This window comes from Rhinolophus sinicus, linkage group LG02 (assembly GCF_036562045.2).
Source record: "Rhinolophus sinicus isolate RSC01 linkage group LG02, ASM3656204v1, whole genome shotgun sequence".
Classification (NCBI taxonomy): Eukaryota; Metazoa; Chordata; class Mammalia; order Chiroptera; family Rhinolophidae; genus Rhinolophus; species Rhinolophus sinicus.
In genome coordinates this window covers 158,122,329-158,134,965 of record NC_133752.1, presented here as the reverse complement: position 1 = coordinate 158,134,965, position 12,637 = coordinate 158,122,329, and the positions used below count along the sequence as shown (strand labels likewise).

At 35.9% G+C, this 12,637-nt stretch overlaps 1 protein-coding gene across 4 annotated transcripts in view; it reads right to left on the bottom strand.

Annotated features, from left to right (window-relative positions):
* CPNE8 (copine 8) overlaps positions 1–12,637 on the bottom strand; it is a 180,472-nt gene that overhangs the window by 162,176 nt on the left and 5,659 nt on the right. The window lies entirely within an intron of this gene.

The window sequence follows — 12,637 nt, the reverse complement described above, 5'->3', positions numbered from 1 at the left end:
GGATATTATTAAGGCACTTTTGTTTACCTGTTTTTCAGTGTAGTCTCAGGCTCATTGACTGCCATCAAGGTGTTTACCAAATATCATTGAGGCAGTCAGGGAACCTAGCAAAGGCTTGCACATAAGCAAGGCCTCAATAGCATCTAATGAATGAATCAGTGGTTCCAGTATCCAATCACAAGAATCAGCTTTTACACTTTAAATATGGTGAGGTATTTTATTATGGAAAGAAGGGTAGAAGAGGAAGGTGGCATTGGGGGCCTTTGCCCTAATAAGTCATCCATTAACTGAAAATATCTGAGAGTGACTGCTTTACTAGGATTGGAAAAAAATCCCATTTCACTGGGCCACACCCAGGGCCCTTATTTCAGGCATTGTATTGTTCACAGATTGAAATTAGGAAGTTCTTGGTATCTATGTAAACATACACACAAAATGGTTTCCACAGATTTTTTTTTTTTTAAGATAAAGACAAGGAAATCAAAACTTTAACCAACTGAACAGAAATTGTTCAAATATTTGGAGGTGATGTGAATGCAACCCTTAATCCCCTTGGATTCATTTATTCATTCTCTATTTTATTCATTAAACAAACATTATCTCTGGAAATTTAGCTATACGAATTTAAGGAAAAATATTTTTCCTGAAACTGCAATTTCTATGGCAAGGGGAAACAGATTGTGCATGGGCAAAAACTAAAGCTTTCAAAATGAAAAAAATGAAGTATTTTGAAATTGAAGCTTACTGAAAAGTCAGTTAGAATCTAAGATACCAAGTAATTCTGAAAGATAGGGTCATTGGAAAGTACTTAACAAGATTATCTGGCTTTCAAGAAAATAAGAATAGATTTTCAGATTTGTAGTTGAGCAAACAAACTGAAAATTCAGCTCAACAGCTTCCTCTCATACTGAGCATATAAGTAGAACTTGATCATACTTGATACATATTACCCCCCGAACGTAATACATAAAAAAAGATAATAAGTTTAAGATATTTTTCAGTTTAGCTGAAATTGGTTATTTAAAGTGTTTATTAATTAGTACTATTGAGCTAAAAAGTCAGGGATAAAAATAACAGTTTCAACCTTTTCATAGGTTGAATTTGGTTTAGATCCTAAAAGAAATTTGAGGGGAAGATAATTAACCATGAAAACTTTTATGATTCCCCTGAGGCTTTCACCTACGACTAATATTCTTGAAAATTACTTAAAAGGAAACCCAGGCTTTTTCAAAATCTGACATGTCAGAGCTTTGGTTTGCCTGAGCTAAAAATAAACAGAAGAACCCATTGGCTGGACATATTGTAAGGCTAACTCAGGATGATGCAAAGTTTCAGAAAAAAAGATATAGAATTCAATCCTTGATTTCAGCTGAAGAAGAGAAACATCATGTTAACAAAAATAGGCAGGCAACAAGAGACTGAGAACAGAATATGGGGTCTTCTTAAAAACCTAAAACTTATGTACAAAACTAATCTCACTATCTTTTCCTCAATGTTGTAGCTCCCCTATTTCCTATCTCAGTGAAATGGCAACCATGGAACGTAGAATAATGGCCCTCCAAACATATTAGGGCCTAATATGTTTGTTAGGCCCTAATATGTTTGCTCCTAATCACTGGAACGTATAAATATGACTTTATTGGGGGAGTGGAGGGTCTTTACAAATGTGATTAAAATACAGATCCTCAGATGAGAGAGGATACTGTCCTGGATTATCTGAGTGGGTCTTAAATGCAATCACATACGAGTATATTCTTATAAGAAGGCAGAGATTTGACCCAGAAGAGAGGAGAATGTGAATAGAGGAGAAAGAGTTTTCTAGACTCTACCTTTAAAGACTGAAGTGGTGCAGCCACAAGCCAAGATATGCTAGTAGCCACCACCAGAAGCTGGAAAAGGCAAGGAATGGCTGAATGCTCCACTAGAGCTTCCAGAGGGAGAGTGGCCCTACGAACGCCTTGGTTTCAGCTAAGCAATGATTTCAGACTGCTGGCCTCAAGCATTGTGAGAGAATAAAGTTCTGTTGTGTTAAGCCAATGAATTTGTGGTAATTTGTTACAATAACCTCAGGAAACTAAGCAACACTGTCCAACCCACCTCTCTTCCAAGTGAGACCCCGGCGTCATCCTCCCTTTTCCTTCCCCTTCTCCCCTAATGCTTCCCCACTTTGGCTTCTGCTCTAGGTCCAATTAGTTCCCAGACCTCAGAGTTCTTCACTGGTCTTCCTGCCTATCTCCCAGTTTACTGGCCATGATGTCTCCAAGAAAAAAGTTCTCTACAGTAAAACCTGACCAGATGGCTCCTGTGCATAAAACCCATTACCTACAGAAACTCCAAACTTCTTAATATAGCACTAAGTACCTATCACATTCTGACCCCAGCTTTATCTCCAGCTGCACCTCTATCTATATTTCATATCATAGACTCTGCTCTAGACATTTCAGATTTGTTTGCAGCCTCTGAAACTAATATTGCCTCACATTTTCTGTACTCACGACTTACCCCTTTCCCTGAAATTTCCTCACCAACCTCATTCCTTCTGGAAAAGGTGAAACTCTTTCAGCCACTCCCCACTGCTGTGTCCAGGGCAGGTAGAACTGATTAGTCCCTTCTGTGATCCCCTGTATACCCAGTGGGAACCTATATCACAAGTTCTTCACTTACTCCTTATTTACTGAACCAGGTGGCAGACACGGTGCAGAGCACTTTAAATATGTCACTGCTTTTAGCATTGGTATAATCCTAACAAGTAGCAAGTATTATCAGAATTCATTTTCCACATGACATAATAAAATTCAGAGAGGTTAAATAAAGTGTCCAAAGTCACAAGAATAGTAAAGGCTTAAGGTTGCATTTTTGTAAATGTTTCATTGATTTTCATATTGGTTATATTATTGAGAATAAAATGAAATGAACCGTAAACAATGTCATCATTCATATCACTTTGGAAGCTCCTCGGAATAAGATATAAAATAAAAATGAGACAACACTGGAAAGAGAAACATTCAATTATCATTACTTGCAAAAGAATTAACTAACAAAATCTTTCAAAATGAAGAAGATAATTCAGTAAAGTGGTTTGAGGCCCAATGAACATACAATATTGTATGTTCTGGGTATCAGTTGTTAATAACTTTCCTATCCAATTAATAATTTTGGTAGTTATCTGTTGTCTCCAGCTGCTGAAGTCCATGAGGACTTTGTAGCTTCTGTCACTATAACCTTACTCCCAAATCCTGTTACCATGAGAGCAAGTCTCAGACCAAATTCTGCCAGAGAAACTTTCCTGCAGAAAGTGGGACTCAAAGCAATCACACAATATGCTCTACAAGTTTAATCAAGTTCAAGCTCTGTGTGCTTTCAAGCGTTTGGAAAAGCACCTGAAGACTGAGACACCAATATTCTGACATAAAAGAGGGAAATGCATGATGAAAAGATGGAGAAGCTTTACAGAGCCCAGAGTCAGGAACGTCGCTGACCTTATGGGAAGAACTAACTAAGACCAGAACCACAAAGCTTTGCTAAATCAACAGAGACCAACACCAGGAGACCGTGAGCAGGGCTCCAGGGGCAGCCGGCAGCAAGACTGCACACATGCCAGGCTCTGCAGCCAAAGAGCATTCCTACAACTTCCCAGTGGCATGTCAGCAGTGACACTTTAACAACAGTAGTGCCGGCTCTGTGGAAGCAGCAGAGAAAGGAAGAGGGATTTCCTGGGATGGCAGCTGAGGTCATTAGCTCAGAGGTTGCCCTGGAGTTCCTGCCCCGAGGTGGGGCACCAGGCTTGCAGAGAGCAACCAGGCTCAAATATTAAAATCTGGAATGGAAAACCCAAAGAAAGAATTGTATTCATCTTGTCTAAGTCATCAAAAAAATGGGTATTAATGATACATGCTCTTTATATGTACCTAAATAAATGCACAGAGAGATATCTGGTTAGTACACTCTATCACTGGGTAGAATTTGGGGTGATTTGAATGTTCTCCTTTGACTTTTTAAATGTTGTTTGGCTTGTTTCTTTGTGTGGTTTTACAATGAGCATGTAGCACTTTTCTAAAAATTATAGCTTTTTTTTTTTAGAGAGCCTTCGCTATCTTCATGATACGATCCATTGTATTCCAACTATTTCTGTTGAATGCCAGTATAAAAAAACAAGAGTTCCTTGCTAAGTGACAGGAACTTTCTGTAACACTTTATAATAATGTTATGTCATACAATCCTCACAGCAACTATATGAGAAGGAATTTCTATCTTCATTTATAAACCAAAGCACAGAGAGCTTAACTCATTTATCTGAACTCTCATAGTAGTAATATATGGAATTGCAGTTTAAATCCAGATCTGTCAATCTCTAAACTTGTGCTCTGTTCCTTAATGCATTATATCATTGTACTAATTTTGTTATAACACTTGAGATTGTGCATCGTCATTTTCCTCAGTCCCTCCTCCTGCCTACTCCAAAAGCAGTAATCACTTTTAATTCACTTGGTAACAAACAGCGAGGTGGGAATGAGCTTGCACCACGTATTTTAAACAATTAGCCAGATTAGCAGTCTGTCAGGGTTTATTACTGCTCTCAGAGTCATTGCACAGTGTTTGTAGGTGACAATCACTTGTCCAAAAACCAAGAGCTGATGACTGTGATAGGTTCACAAATCACCACAAAGTCAAAAGCTGAAGGCTAACTCTGCTGTGCCCAACATCAGCTCAGATGTTGTTACCTTTCAAGCACCAATCCCAAAAATATGTTGGTCACATGATTAGGTTTTCTATTTCTTGGTCTATTAGCTGTTGAGCAATATATTGCTTCTATGCCAGGAAATAGTCAAGTATCTTCAGGCTGTAAATTTCAAAATCTTTATCTATATGCAGGGCTGTCCTGAGTCAGCTCCCTTTAAGATTTATCAATCAATACCTAGGCTATGCCGATGAGAAAAGTAACATGCCTATACAGGTCAGGTTAGGTTGGCAAGGATTTGTTTTGTTTTGGCCTCCAGATTTTATGACATAAGACATCGTCCGTAATTTCTTTGAATCCATAATCACTGAACAATTCAAATGTCCTTAAGAGCAACCTGAGCTTTACAGAATCAACAACAGAATTGAAATAGAAGGAATTAATCTGGAAAGGAAATTTTTCTGTAAGCATAAATGACCAACCAGCTGAGATAGGGAGACTGAAAACAATTTTCTAATAAGCATCTGTTATCCTTGTCACAAGAGACACTTTGGAGACCTGAGTAGACAAGTTTCAATGAGTCATCAGTCACTGTAAGTAAGTCAAAGATAATAACAATTAAAAAGTAACAGCATACACGCCACATAATATTGGTTGCCTTTATTTCAAAAGCCAACGATAGCACTCTTTCTCCCAAAGCCCAGAAGGGACTACTCCAGGCAGCCAGCACCAGCAACAACTACTCAGTTAACATAAGATTGACCCCATCTGCCATCTTCATTACAAACTCTATGTTTGCCACAGATATATAAAGCATGTAAAAAATTTAATATATTCCAAAAGTGAATTGTAAGAAAGGCACAGATATCTATTAATATTAAACACTGTTCATTTTCACGATGAAGAAAACAAGTTATAGATCCCCATTGAAAGGAAAAACTAGAACATCAATAGCAGAACTTGACATCCCTCTGGGAGAATATTAAGTGAAATGAGGACTTTGAAGTAGGAAGTAGTTAGCATGAGAAATAATCTGCGTACCTTAATATCCCTTAAACAACTCAAACACATGAAATTTTCAAATGGCATTGACAATAACAAGATTTTCCTAAAGCAGAACATGTTTATATTTTATTTCAAGGTCCTGCTTCTAGTAGTATATCAAGCTCCAAGTAACATCCCAGGTCATCTAGACCAGATTCAACCTTTCATAGGAACTAATGCCCAGAGAAGTGGCAGAATTGTCAAAGGTCACAGAGTCAGTGTCAGAAACAGAATGAAAGCTCGAGGAGTCCACCATACTTTGCTGACGTATTCCATAAAGAAGCAAGAATTCAAATAAATGTCATTCAAATAACAAAATAATTTAAGCAAAACAAAGAAATTGAAACCATTTAATTTAAATTATATGAGACAAACCTGTAGTTGAAAATATCAATCTTTTAGCTAGTATATTTCAAACTTCTGTCCAAGCATATTTTAAAAATTCATTAATTTAAATTGTCAATTAGGAGAAACATTCACTAATAACTTAATATTATGTCTCCTTCTCCCAATGCTTATAAAGAGGCTTTGGATGAAATCACTGGTATAAAAATCAATTGCAATCAGCTTTCTACTATTTCTGCTTCTGCAATTAATTTGAAAGTTGAGATACTAAAATAAGTGAGATAGTAATCTATGTCCAAAATAGGTAATATAAATGGGCTCAGCAAATAAGTCATTGTTCTGTATCATTCTCAGGTATTGCTTTCACTCACTCATTTCCTTTCCCTCTACTAGCTCTCTCATATTCTTTGCTTTATAGTTGGAAAATATAAAAACCTATTGAAGACCTCAAAAAAGAATGATTGAGATTTCAATTACTGAGAAAACCACAAATAATGTAATATTCCCTTTACAGGAGTACATTTAGATAAAACTAAATATTTGTAAGAATGCTCACAGAGTGATACACATTGAGATGATGCAATAACGAAGATCTGTGGACAGAGAGAAACAAATATCTCAAAATTATTTTAAAAATCACTATTAGTCTAAGTAAGGCTGAGAAATGTGTTGGTTTCAATCAGTTATGGCAATTATAATCATATCTGGTTCATTACACTCTCTAACATTTGAGACCATTTTTAATAAAATTAATGTCACTTGTTACTTATTAATATATAAAGAGAGAGAAAGAAAACAGCTAATTAACAAAGTAAAAAATACTGACTTTTACAAATTCATGTCACAATTCACATAGTCAAAATACTGTAGTGACATTTTTGACGTCTAAGTAATTATTTTATTTACATGGAATGCTGAAGAACATAATTGTCATAAAGGAAGCCTTGGATTTATTATTGAAAAGCTAGCAAGTTAAATGGTAACTTCATCATTAAGAAAGCGTGGATTGAAATGACAGGGTGTGAGGTAAATTCCCAAATCGAATGACAAATATGAACGTCACATAGTCAATTCAATTAATTTTCCTCTACTTTTCGTTTGTCCAGTCCATCACCTTCCTCCAATATTTAGCTTTCATCTCACCCTGCCTGCAGATTTCTATTTAAATAGTCTTTTCATTACTTAATTTCCCACAGCTTCATTAGGTAACTCTGTAGCAGGAAAAAAAAGGTGAGACTCAATACTTTGAAATTAAACAACAAGTCGTTAAGTTTATGCCACTCATCTGAATTATTCTACCCACAGCTCTCACTAATTGGGAACAAAAAACACAAAAGACTTTTGTATTCTCGTTTGTGACGGCACTGAAATTGTCTATTGTTCTGTCTCCCAGCTTTGTAATCTCCCTTCAGTCACCAACACGTAGATACTGATAGGAATGAGCCCTAGCCTTAAAGCCTAAACTAAAGAACTCATAGAAGAGTGACAAAATATGACTAGTGGTCGGAAGCATAAGAATTAGAGATACTGTCTATGGATTAGGAGTGCAAACTTGCCACCTCCTAGACGTGTGATTTAGGACAAATTATTATTTAAATTTTCTCCGAACCTCAATCTTCTCACCTATAAAATAGGACATAACATCACCTGTTTTAACAAATTATTATAAGGATCAGTGAATTAGCATGTGTTAAGTGCTTTACACACTGTCTCACACAGATTTCAATTTTGACATTAATTTAAATAAAATATATAGCAAACGTCCAAAGCTTCTGTGTTTCTTGGCCTGTTTTAGTACAGCTTTTATATTGGAATAGCTTTACTGTCTAATAAATAGAAATATTTCCCAGAGACTATAAATGATATTTTGTTTCTTCAGAATTTAAAGAAGTTAACTGATAATTCCCTCAGGATATTTGAAGTATTAGTCATTACAGAATAAACATGACGAAATAGCTCACAACTTGAAAAAGAATGCCTGCTGGCTGATGTCCCTGGCTGATGAGGCATTAACATTGATGGCTGTCATAAGGTTGAAAATATTAAGGTATCGTGTGTCAGGCAGTAAATATTGGTCATGGCAGCAAGGAATCTTTTAAAATACATCTCATTTTATTACTGGCAATAAAGGCTTGCTCTCCTTCAGCCTGTGTTGTCATCTACATTGATATCTGTTTTATCACATGTTCAACAGAAAAGAGCTGTCTAAATGTCAGCCCACTGCTTTTATTGATCAGATGTAAGAAATGTGCTAGAATGTGCTTTCATTCTAAAACTTTGTTGTTAAATACTACCTTCTATCTGCCAAATCCCATTAGGTCCACATGTCTGATTGTGTGTGTTGATATAGGGGAGCCGTCGGGTGGACTCTGTAGAAGTTGAGTATGCATGTCCAAATCCACACTCTTGCTACTGTTTTATTCTACACCCCCTCCACATTTAGTAAGTATTCAGCCTGGGCGGTAATGTATAGTCTCTAACATGCAGCTTTATAATTGTCACATTGCATTTCATGTTTCTATGACTCCCCAAATTGATTTTAAATTTGTCCAACCTATGGGTACCCTCTCTTCTATGTTGCTATGTGCCACCCGGTAACATACTCATAAGAAACTGAGACTAACAGCCATGAAGTGCTTTTTTTTTGTGACAGACATGGTGTTGGGCACTCTATAGATTTTATTTCATTTACTTCTCCAATAATACCATAAATCTGGTTTTAAATAATTTTCATATTACTGATTAGGAAATGATATTCCAAAAGTTGAAAGAAGTTACCCAAAATAACACTCCAGAAAGGGATAAAAATGAGATTTAAAGACATCTGCCTGACTCCTAATTCCATTTTCTTGCTGCTATACTCTATTGCCCCAAATTCTCATGAATCTTTAACTGCAACTTTCTCATAGAGATAAAAATATTTAGAAAGGTACAGCCAGTTGTTTAGACTTGACTCTGCTTATTTAAAGAGGTATAGGGGGAAAATAACCAAAACAAGGTATTAAAATCCCCTTGAGAAGATAGCTCATTAATAACTTTAGCTCTAGAAAACTGTCCCCAGGGGAAAAAAAATCACAGATGTTGTCAAGTGCTGTTGAATAAGAATGCTCATCTGTAGCATTATTTTGAATAGTAACTTTTTGAAATAAATTTTAGAAAGTAAGAGGTAAGTTAAATAAATATAGGATACCCATATAATAGACTACTACACAGTCATGGAAGGGTATATTTTCCAAAACTAATGACAGCAACATCTACATGATATAATATTAACAGAAAAGTACAGAAGATAAATTGTGTAGAATATAGTAGTTTCATTATACAATGTGTGTGAGCATATACGCACACACACAAGGAAGAGGGACTATAAATGTAATGTTATAAACAGAGAGAAATGAACTAAATGCTAATAGTACAATGGAATAATGGGTGGTTTTTATTTTGTGTCTATATCCATTGTAATTACTGAGTGCTTAACTAATGTCACAAGTAGTGTTTTAACTCATGTAGATGTATTAACTTATTTAACCCTTCAAATAAATATAAAAGTTAGGAGCTACTATTATGCCCACTTTACAGATGAGGAAATTGAGGAACAGAGTGATTAAGCAACTGGTAAAGCTGGTCTAGTTCCACACCCATGCTTTTGAAGGCTAAGGAAAACTGGCTCTAATAAACAAGTGTTAGTATTATAAAACAGGCCAACAACCGAATAGAAAACCCTTTGAGAGGAACTGTTTTTCTTCCCTGCCTTAAGTAAACTCAAATAGGGAATGCAGGCTTCTGCCTTTTTTCCACAAATAAAGTAGCTAAAAGAGCACAGCTGTTAACACCCTGTTCTGTGGGGCCTTGCTTTTTGAATTGCTTCTAGACTCATACTCTCCACAACCCAGGGTAGTTTTAGAACACCCCAGGCCCCAAATGCTTAAAAAATGCAAGGCAGACAAAAATATTGGCAGAACAACATGAATAAGGCTTTATTCTCCTAAAATATACCTGGACAACTCCCACATTGCGATTCCAAAAATCACTCTCCAGAAATGTCCCTAGAACAAATTTTCTTGAAACTCTTCAGCTAAAACAAACACAAATATGGTCCAAAAGAGGCACTATGGAGTGACAACAATTTTGAACCATAGGACCTTAGGAACTGCAGAGCCAAAAGAATGAGAGGTTATGGCCACGCCACAACTTGACCCTTGGTTTGCCTGTCGTATGCCTCATTAACAGGAAAGAGGCATTCTAATTTCCCTAGCTTATAGTAACATTATAATTTATTAATTAACGACATAATTTGAAAACCTGTTTACACACTAACTTCAAACTTTTTGTCTGACTAAAAAAGGTAAAATCTAGGAGATAAACCAACTTAGACTGGGGTGGAACCCCCAACTGTTGTGTTTGAACACTTCGATCCTTCTTCACACAGATAATCAGAACAGCATAGGCATCTGCTTCAAACTGGGCCAATTTCTGCTGAGCCAATCAAATTCTCCCTCATGGAATCAAACCTTTGCTTTCCCAGGTGGTCAATAATCACTACGTGTAACTGGAACTGTGACATGTAAACTTGAAAAGTATATGCCACAAGTGGATGGAGAAACAGAAAACAAACAAACAAAAAAAACCCAACTCTTCGAAGTAAGAGAAAAATAAAGTTTCTTTTTTTTAAACCCCAATAAATTAAAAAAAAAAAAAAGAAAGACAAACACCATATGATCTCACTTATATTATACATGGAATCTTTAAAAAGCAAAATAAATCAATAAACAAAACAGACCCATAAATATACAGAGGGTACTAAAAATGCATACACATTTTAAGAAAGGAAAACTGTATTAAAATTGTAATAATATATACCAATAACAGAAGATGAATACAAGAAGTCACGTCTGACTTCTGCAATTAGAAGAGGTGCTCAAAGTGATTACCATCAGCATCCAGACACTTCTGATTACAGCGAATTCCTGCTTGAGCAACACTGACCGAAGTGTCCACTTGTACATATTTTTGGCACCCCCAATAGAGAACAAGCTGGTGGTTGCCAAAGGGGAGAGGGTAGGGAGATGAGAATAAATAAAAACCTGGTCTTATATAGAATAACATTCAAAACCACTCTTGCATTCTAAAAGTAATTCAGTTTTTTAATAAATAAATACGACATAAAAAACAAAAAAAATAAAAAATTAAAAAATAAATAAAGAAGATGTACAGAGGACCACATTAAAATGAGAAGAAAGTAAAACACATACAAAATTTCAATCATCTTCCTGTTTCATTCGCAATACACTTGCAGGCTGTCACACCTTTCATGGATTATAAAAATCACATGACCCCACTAATTCCAGTAGAGAAGCAAGACCAGAGACAGTGCTGAACTTAACACTATCATTTCTAATAGTCTAACAGCAGCAATTTTGTTCCTCTGTATAATGCTTTATCTTTTACAAAAGGCCTATAAAGAGTGATGTGCAAGTATATGTTTAACAACAGGCTTTCCAAAAAAAAAGCTGAATGTGTGTGTTCACATAATTACACAATTTATTATAAGTTTTACTGATCTAAAGTATGTATAGCTGAGCACACAATTTACAAATAATAGTAATATACATAATATGTTTTAATGGTAAATTCCATAGGGCTAATTGATTCCCATAGAATGTCTTAAGTGCAGACAACAAAATAATAAATCAAGCCCAGATTTGCAGTGTTTGACAGTTTCTGTGGTATAAATATTCCCACCATGGCCGATTATAAACTACCAATGTGATGTCATTGAACATGGATTGTGAAGAGATGAACAGTAGCATACGACTGCATAATATTTTCACCATACAGATTAAAAAGACAAAGAACAGGTGACAGCAAAGAGTATAGCTAATAGTGAAATGCAGTAAAATAATTAGGAAGTGATAACTTGAGTATGTCTTAACTTTCTTCTAAAATATAATTGATTTAAATTTAGGATTACTCATATATATTTAATTTTTAATAATCACTTTATTTAACAACTGGCACCTGTCTCAATCCCATTTAAACCAATTCCAGCACAACATTGAAAACTATTGTCCTAACACCTTAGTAGGGCCGGTATTGCTACTCTAGATCAAGTGACTATAGTCACAGAGTCATTTACTTATCAAACTAGTAGATTAAAAGTTTTAATGTGAATAACTAGTACATGGTGAACCTAGAGATTTTGATTCAATAAATCTGTTGTGGGGACCTAGGAGGAGTCTGCATTTTAACAGGCAAAGTGCCTTCCTCATGCCAGATGATTCATTCAGAGAATTACAGCGTCCAGCATTTCTTGACTACATACGAATATTCTGTGCCATGTTCGGAATACACCGTGGTTGACTAACGGGTTCTGTAACAAAACTGATCAATCCAGTGACAGAAAGTAACCTCACAGGATGATTCAACCATAAATTCCTAACTGGGCAGGTTGCGGTGGGTAGTCACATCCCAGGCCTATGACTTCCTTAGTAAAAGGCTTATCTTTGCCTTAAGCAAGCTCTGTCCATTATTTCTGGGCATCTAGGTTAACACACTTTTGAAGTGCCTTTT